Source organism: Simochromis diagramma, unplaced genomic scaffold (genome assembly GCF_900408965.1).
Source record: "Simochromis diagramma unplaced genomic scaffold, fSimDia1.1 OVJJ01000235.1, whole genome shotgun sequence".
Taxonomy (NCBI): domain Eukaryota; kingdom Metazoa; phylum Chordata; class Actinopteri; order Cichliformes; family Cichlidae; genus Simochromis; species Simochromis diagramma.
In genome coordinates, this window is record NW_024386861.1 from 517,957 (window position 1) to 526,272 (window position 8,316).

The 8,316-nt window shown below is 40.9% G+C and overlaps 1 long non-coding RNA gene across 1 annotated transcript; it reads right to left on the reverse strand.

Moving 5' to 3' along the window:
- Positions 1-2,661: 2,661 nt before the first annotated feature.
- LOC120733259 lies at positions 2,662-8,072 on the reverse strand. Its single transcript, XR_005695769.1, has 5 exons — positions 6,575-8,072; positions 5,972-5,992; positions 5,794-5,820; positions 5,640-5,696; positions 2,662-5,260 (listed from the first exon to the last, which is right to left on the reverse strand). It is a non-coding gene; the product is annotated as an uncharacterized LOC120733259 (long non-coding RNA).
- Positions 8,073-8,316: the final 244 nt, after the last annotated feature.

Below are 8,316 nucleotides of genomic sequence, written 5' to 3' on the forward strand. Positions count from 1 at the left end.
ACATCCTCCGCACACACAGTAGGTTTGAAAGAGACAAAACATTGTTACAAACAGAATTAAAGTTCAGTGAAACACAGAAGATGAGCTAAATACGATCCACGGTCAAAGAAGGATTAATAGAAATAATAAGACATGTAAATAGAAAACCTGCAACTTCATCCAGGCTTCAATTTTATTAGTAGCGCACACATGCGTGAACTGTACAAAGCACTGACTGTTGTTTGACCCTGCGGCCCAAACCAAACAATGGCGTTCCTTTCCCCTCCACACACACTGTCAGTTTAAGGTCCTCCTCACCTCGAATCACAGATCATCCCCCAGCGTTCCTCTTTAACGTGGTTGATGTGTCATTTGGTGTCAGGTATGCAGTCAATCACAGGAAATGGCACTTTGCTGAGTTTCCTACTATTGTTTAAATCTTTACCTCTTTGGAAACTCCTGGAACGAACCTCATGAAGATGTGAGATCTGCTTCAAGCCTGAAAACCTTTATGACTCCTGTTATATCTCATGTATGTGTTATTGTAGGGTCTGCTTTACAATACAACGCCCCTTAAGGTGACTGTTGTTGTGATTTGGTGCTGTATAAACAAAGTTAAATTGAATTTTTAAGCTTTTTGGGGCAAGTTAAGTTTTTACATCTAACTACATCTATAGTGTTTTAAACAGTAAAAGGAAAAGAAAGAGTTTATCTTCACTGCAACGATGCAGTGCAGAAGATGACCAAAGCTGATTCTTGATCAATATCCGATTATGGTTTCTGTTCGGTTCTTTGCATCAAAAACAATCAGAAAACAGCTTTAACTTCTTACAGTAGCCAAGGTCACATGACTTGTTTGCTTAGGTTTCTGCACAGGTACAAAACTGTTTAAGTGCATTTGTGTTGTTTGGATCCCACTGCTGCTCAACTTCCACGCCACGTCTGCACTTCCTGATTTTCTGAATCTAATTTTAGAAATCTTTCAGGTCATCTCAGTTCCCACCTGGCTGATATATGATATGATAATTGTCTCCTCTTGCAGAACAACAGCAATTTTCTGTAACCTGTACATTATTTATAAATAGTTTAACAGCGGTAAAGTATTTATATGATAAAAAATGATTTTTTTTTTACTGTACAATCAAAAATACTTCTACTCCTAAAAGTTTTAAAAAAAAAAAACAGAGCTGGAAATAGACTTAATACTGTATGTCCTTGTTAACATTTTCTCTCAGATAGATTTACTGCTGTCAGTGGACAGAAGCTTAACTAGTTTGAAAGCGTCTCACCTTGAGCCTTTTTATGCTTTTGACGAGCAGAGGCGCCGTTATCCCCACAAGCTTCTCCTGTTGTTTCAATGACAGCTTTTTGATACCATGAAAAAACAGGAAAGAAAAAGTAAGAATCCCAACGTGGCTGAAACGTACTCCGGTGGAAAAACTCCCATAAAGAATGATGAGATTAACAGAAAACACCGCACAGTACTGTGGACATTGTGAGACCCCTTCAGATGCTGTAAAAGATGACAGCAGCAGTAAGTGGTTTTTCAGAGTTGATGACGTGCAGCATCAAGGAGTTTGAAACGAATGCTTTGAAAGGAATGCACACTTTCCACATCATTGATGCTGCCCCAATCCATTTGTCAATCTCATGCTCCACTCTCCCCATATTCGTGAAAAAGACCCCAAAATACTTGAACTACACCATCTGGGGTAGTGACTTGTCCTGGACCCGGACTGGGTACGTCAACCTTTTCCGGCTGAGAATCATGGTCTTGGCCTTGGATGTCCTTTCATTCCCCCGCTTCACATTGGCGAACAGTGCACTGCTTCAGTGCAAGTAGGAGCCCACCACTCGATGAAGCCAACAGAAACACTGCAAAAAGCAAAGATAAAATCCTAAGGCCACCAAAGTGGAAACCATCCACCACCGGGACACGCCTGTTCTGTACAAAAAAACCCAACCAAACTGTACAGAATAGGCCTTTTCTGATTATTGTCTTCTCAAAGTCCACAAAACAAGTAGACCGCTTGTGCAAACTCCCATGCACTCTGGAATATCCTTGCGGGGATAAACAGCTGATCCAGTGTTGAAAACCGCATTGTTGCTCCTGTGTCTAAGATTCAGATGGGCTCTGCTCTCTGGCAGACTTTCCTGAAGACGCTGATGAGTGCGATCCCCTTATAGTTCTAGAATACCCTCTGGTCCCCCTTCTTAAACCAGGAAACGCCAATCCAGCCTGCAAGTTAAGGGACACCGCCCCGGAGCTCCTCACAACGTTGCACAGATACGTCAACTAACACACCCTACAACATTCAGAGCCTTAAGGAACAAATATCCACCCCGGGGACTGTCCACCATCTTGTTCTGGGATTACCGCCACAAGAAGAACAAGTGAGTAGTTCCATTATGTCCCAAACATCCAGAACTGGGTCGACCCAAAACAATCAACTCACTGAACTCAGTTTTCTTCTTTTTGTCTGTAGGAATGATTAATAAAAAAACAAAATGTATAAATGTTTTGCATAAACAGGTTGTGCTTAGAACAATTTTTGGAGACATTCCTAACCACTGGAAGATGGAGGCATCTGCGCATTTCACAAATGAACATCAAAGACAAAAAACTCCCTGAATCACAATCACGTTGATGCTGTGAAGAACATAAACTAACCCAGATCCACATCACCTTTTGGATTCAGAGATTTATTTCTTGCATGGTATAGAGGAAATGATCAGAACTGCCAGAAGTGTACAGAGTGATGCATACATGTAAACACTGCAACCTGCATTTTTGTAGGTTTTATTAAACATAGTTCATAAAAACAACACATATATATTTACATTATTTGAGTCCTCAGACACTGAACCACAATAAATACAAATCCAAGGGAATAAAAACAAATATTAGTGCTTGTTGTATGAAGCAATGTGGAAACTTTAGTGTATCTGGAGATTGCTAAAGACCGATGGCAGCAGCACTGCAGCTCATACCTGACTTTCAGCTCGCTACTTGTGCCTGACAAAAGTCTAACGCTACAGCTACAGAACATCCTCTGCACACACAGTAGGTTGGAATGAGACAAAAACGGTTACAAAAATAATGCACTGTAACAGAGAAGACAAGCCAAATAAGATCTATGTTCGAAGATGAATTAATAGAAATAATAAGACACGTAAATAAAAAACCTGCAACTTTGTCCAAGCTTCAATTTTGCCAGAAGCGCACACATATGCATTAACTGTACAAAGCACTGACTGTTGTTTGACCCTGCGGCCCAAACCAAACAATGGCGTCCCTTTTGCCGCCAGAAGCTGCCAGTTTAACATCCTCCCCTCCACACTGCGAGGCTGCACCACACCTGGCTCTTATTATAAATCATCCCCCAGCGTACCTCTTTAACGTGGTCGACGTGCCATTCGGTGTCAGGTATGCAGTCAATCACAGGAAATGGCACTTTGCTGAGTTTCCTGCTATTGTTTAAAATTTTTTTTGCCTCTATGGAAAATCTTGGAGATCTGCTTTAAGCTCGACTCCTGTCACATCTCATTCAAGTTACCTTTTTACATCTAACTACATCTGTAGTGTTTTTAATAGTAAAAGCTAGTAATTAAAATACTTCAGCAGCTTTAAGCAGGACAGAAAACAAAAGAATACTTTCATGTCAGATTAAACATCGGATTAAAGTGAACATGAAACACTACATTTATAAAGGCTGATTTACACTGTGGAGCCCTACTCTAATCTGTCATCCTGAAACGTCAGATCAGCCCCACCAACTGTGACGTAACAATCCAAGATGGCGGAAGTGAATGTAAACAGCAGTAAAAACGTAAAACTTATAATCTGGACTGCCACTGCTGTGATTTCACAGATGAATCCTATAATCATACTCACAGCACTGAACAGGCTCTATCCACGAAGGGGCCACAGCTGTGTTCTTAAGCACCCCCCCCCCCCGAATGGTTGCATCCTGCTAAGAATCAAAATGAACCCAGTTTCTCTGGTTTTCCCAAATTTCCTACTGGAATGCAAGATTGCTGAGGTAACTGGAAAGTGGCTTTAGTATATGTGAACTACCGAGTGACAGAACTGTTTTACAACAACAGTTACAAATATAACTATTTTTCTTACCAATGCACATGGAAATCCTGACGTCCATCAGCATGTTCACAGAGGAAAAAGTCTCCACGTTACGCTCTCCTTCACTTATATTAGGGTTTTGATTTTCCCCACTTCTAGTATGAAGCAATGCACTGACATCATCATCTCACTCACTCCAACGAGTGCAGCAACTTTCCCTCTGATGTTCCTGTTCTACACATCACTCTGTTCCCCCTGCAGAATCTCAGGATTCCTGATGTGTTTGAGATGGGCATGTAGTAACTTATGTTGTAAACTGGTTGGGCGTGTTTGAGGAAAGAAAGACTGTTTTACTGCATAAAACAACGCTGATCACATCCTCTGAACATCTGCTCTGCCAGCTGATTGTGTGCCGTGTGTCTGCATCCAACCAAAGGAGGAAAAATCAAAGACAACGGGGACAGTGTCAGACTGAAGCTTCTCGTCCTTGTAAATCACTAGTCCACCTAACTCCAACAAGCTCTGCTCATTTATAAAGTGCTCTACAAACCCGAACAATACGGCTAACTGGTGGAGTCCCATATTTCAGTGCAGCTAGCCAATAATGAACGACCACTTAGTGCTGAAGAGACAGAGAGTGAAAGGGGACAATACATCCTTGGTACTTTAGCATAAAACTCACTGCAGCTGTCACTAGTTAGCAACATAAACTAATGTAAGTCTATTAGCACCAACCAACCAACCACATAACATCACTTTCCATACTGGCACAAGATGGCACTAAAAACCTTACACACACATTATTATTAAATCCAGCTTCATAGCCATTTTTTAAGAGTGGGACTCGATGCTGTAAATCAGCCTTTATACATGTAGCACTTCCTGTCCGCTTTAAATGTGTTCACAGTAACAATGCAGGGTACACGAAGAACAAAGCGGAGTCTTCTTCTGATGGAAATGACTTCAAAATATTACATGATTCATTCATTTCAAGTCTCTAGACAAATTAAAACAACAACCAAGTAAAACTCGTTTTACTGGTGTGTGGTTTGGAGCCTGCCCCGGTGAACGTCCATTGTACGTCTGCACTTCTTGACATTCTTAAAGATTTTCAGTTTCTGTTTGGATCTTTCAGATCATCTCAGTTTCCGCCTGACCCGTCCTTACTTGATGTTTAGCCGTTGTTCATTGGCGTCTCCTCTGACAGATTTCAAAAAGAAGACAAAGAAGAAAAAAGTTACACACAGCTGTTAAAAACCTGAAGGCCTTATAAATATGGCCAACGTTTTAAATTAAATTAAACGCCGATTCAGGTGCCCCGCAACTCTCAGCTCTGTATCATGTGACTAAACCATACATTTGTGAGAGGAGGACGAAAAGATGAAAGGTGGCTCACATGGAGCAGAAAAGGAAGTGAGAAAGGAAACGAACTGAGGGACAGTATATGATGAATAAGTATTTTTAAAGCTGTGAGTCAGTCGAAGCAGCTTCCACAGAGTCCAAGATCAAACCACAGAGCTGGAGATATGCTAAACCCAGAGCGATTTACTGCTGTTTAAGTAGTTTGAGACAGTTTTACCTTCAGTTTGTTCATCGTTTCGTTGTTGAGCAGTGGTGCCGTTAGCAGCAGGAGCTCCTGTTATTTTAATGACAGAAATATACACATCAGCTTTTTAATCCCACACAAAGCCCCACTGTGAACATAAAAAATACAATTTTGGACTGAAACTTACTCTGATGTTCATCACTCCTCCAGAAATCTGAAGTGGATGAAAAACCCCAAAAACAAAACATAAAGAACAATGACATTAACAAGAAACAGCACACAGAAGAACCACGGGTGTTTCTGAGTTCTACTTTCTAATAGACAGTGATTTAAAAAAAAAGGACTATAATTGATTTGTTACTGACCTCCTTCCCACGGCATGGACTCTGCAGAGAGAATTACAGCACAGGACAGTTAAAGACACCAGTTTTTGTTTTATTGTTCGTGGTCATCACTGAGCTGCCAACACTTTGATATTTATATCATAAAAAAGGACAATATTTTCTTTACGATGCTGTTATTATGCTGCATTTCACTGCCTGATCAGAGAATCTGATTTTGAACTAAAAATACATCCACGTTGACTAAAACGCTGCAGCATTTCTTGAAGCCAGTCAGTTCTGTTAAAGCTTCAGCTGTGATGGTTTCAACATTAGAGCTGAAACTGAGGAGAAATGCTCCTTCAGTCACGTTCTGAGATCATTTATGTACAACACAAACTGTTTGCACGTCTCTCCATGTTGTTCGTGTTACCAAGATCCACCACGGGCACGTGGTTTGTAAAACTAACGCTCCAGTCTAAAGATGAATCACATGTGATGTATTCTTAAACTGACTGAAAATATCAGATAGTATTCACAACTAATTCACCATTTTAAAATAGAGAGTAACTGACAAAGCAAATCAAGTAAATGTTTACTTTTCAGCTTCAGATTTGTTTAGGAAGCACTTTGTTTTAGACTTCTTACCTTTTTCAAAAAACCACATTCCTGGAAGAAATCAAAAGAAAATGACAACATTAGATTAGTGATCCACCAGAAATGAAACTCAAATACAACCTCAAATAGACTTAAACGAAAAACCCTTATTCTGAAAGATCTGGGACAAACCCTACACTCACTAGCGACTTAATTTGTTACTCGCTAATATCGGGTTGAATCCCCTTTTGCCAAATCAATCACCAGCAAATGTGAGCCCCTCTTTAAAATCAGAGGTTTTGACGGTGTGTCGGTCTGGAGCATTCAGGTGTCTTCCACCTGAACAAATTCACTCCAGTCAGACGTGAAATTCCAAAAAACCCAAGAGCTACATCTCAGACTCTACTGGTCTCAATTAGCAAAACACTGAACGCGTGTGTGTTGTTTGTATGAAAGTGTCTTCATTCTAAATGAACATGGCAGCGTGGATTAGGTTTGTAAAACTGCATCTGAATAAACCACAAGACATCAGAAAAATATACTTTGGATGGTTGGACTGAAGTGGACATGTTCGGCCATTGAGCACAGCACCACATTTGGTGAAAATTAATCAAAGCAGATCAGCACACAAACCTCAACTATCATCGCGATAGTGGAAGAGTGATGGTTTGAGTTGGTTTCGTAGCCACATGATCTGGGCGCCTTGTGGTTATTGAGTCGACAATGAACTCCTCTGTATACCAAAGTATTCTAGAGTCAAATGTGAGGCCATCTGTTGCCTTCAAAACTGTCTGAAAATTTTAATGGCACAAATTCAACAAGTTGCTGGAAACATTCAAGCATAATTTGGTTGTGAGAGGTTATTTGACTTGCTGTTATCTTCAGCTGGAAGCAGTCTGAGCACTGACAACAATGAGACATTTAGACCCATAGAGCTCTGAAAACTTGAAAATCCAAGTAGATTACCAGCTTGTGAAAGACTCATCTGGCACCAATAACCACATCAAAGTCACTTTAGTCACCTTTCTTTCTCATTCAGCAGCCACCTTTGCCATATGTGTATATATAACGAGCAGCTGAGGAGGTGACCATGTGTATATGCTTTGTTTAAGCTCGATGCCAGCAATGCGTTTAAATAAATTACTACAGAGCATCTTTCCTAACATGTTGCATTAGCTTGTCTTTTAACAGCAAGCTGTAAGCATTAGCAAGCTGAGGGGACTGTTGTAGTTTTGAATTACATTGAGGTTCATTTCATGGTCAAGGTCATTTTTTAAAATGTTCTGCTGGCATCTGAGTAGGGATGGGTACCGGTATCCGGTGCCATTATGGCATAAATGGTAGTAACCAGACCGAAAAGCAGCGCACATTTTGGTGCTTTATTTCTGTGCTTTTTTCCCCCTGAGATGTCACACACTTCAGATTCTAGCCAATTGTTTTACCTTTGCGAGCGTAGTAGGCGGGTCCAGGTACGTACGTTCTTTTAGAGCAGAGCTACAGATTAAAAATGCCCAAAGCGAAGCGGTCAAAAGTCTGGCTGTACTTCACAGCAAAAGATGCAAACTCAGCAGTAACAAGTGCTTTAAGCTGATACTGTGATACTGTCAAAGGAGGCAACACCTCGAATCTGATCAAACACCTGGCGACGCATAGCGTTTTTTTAAAAGCCGAGAAATGCGCCGTATTTGATAGCTTGCTGTGAGACCTCACACTGAGCGCATCTACTGCGGGTGTGGTGCCTGTTATCGGACCCGGAGTTAGCAACATCCCCCTGAAACACCAGAAGCGGAGCG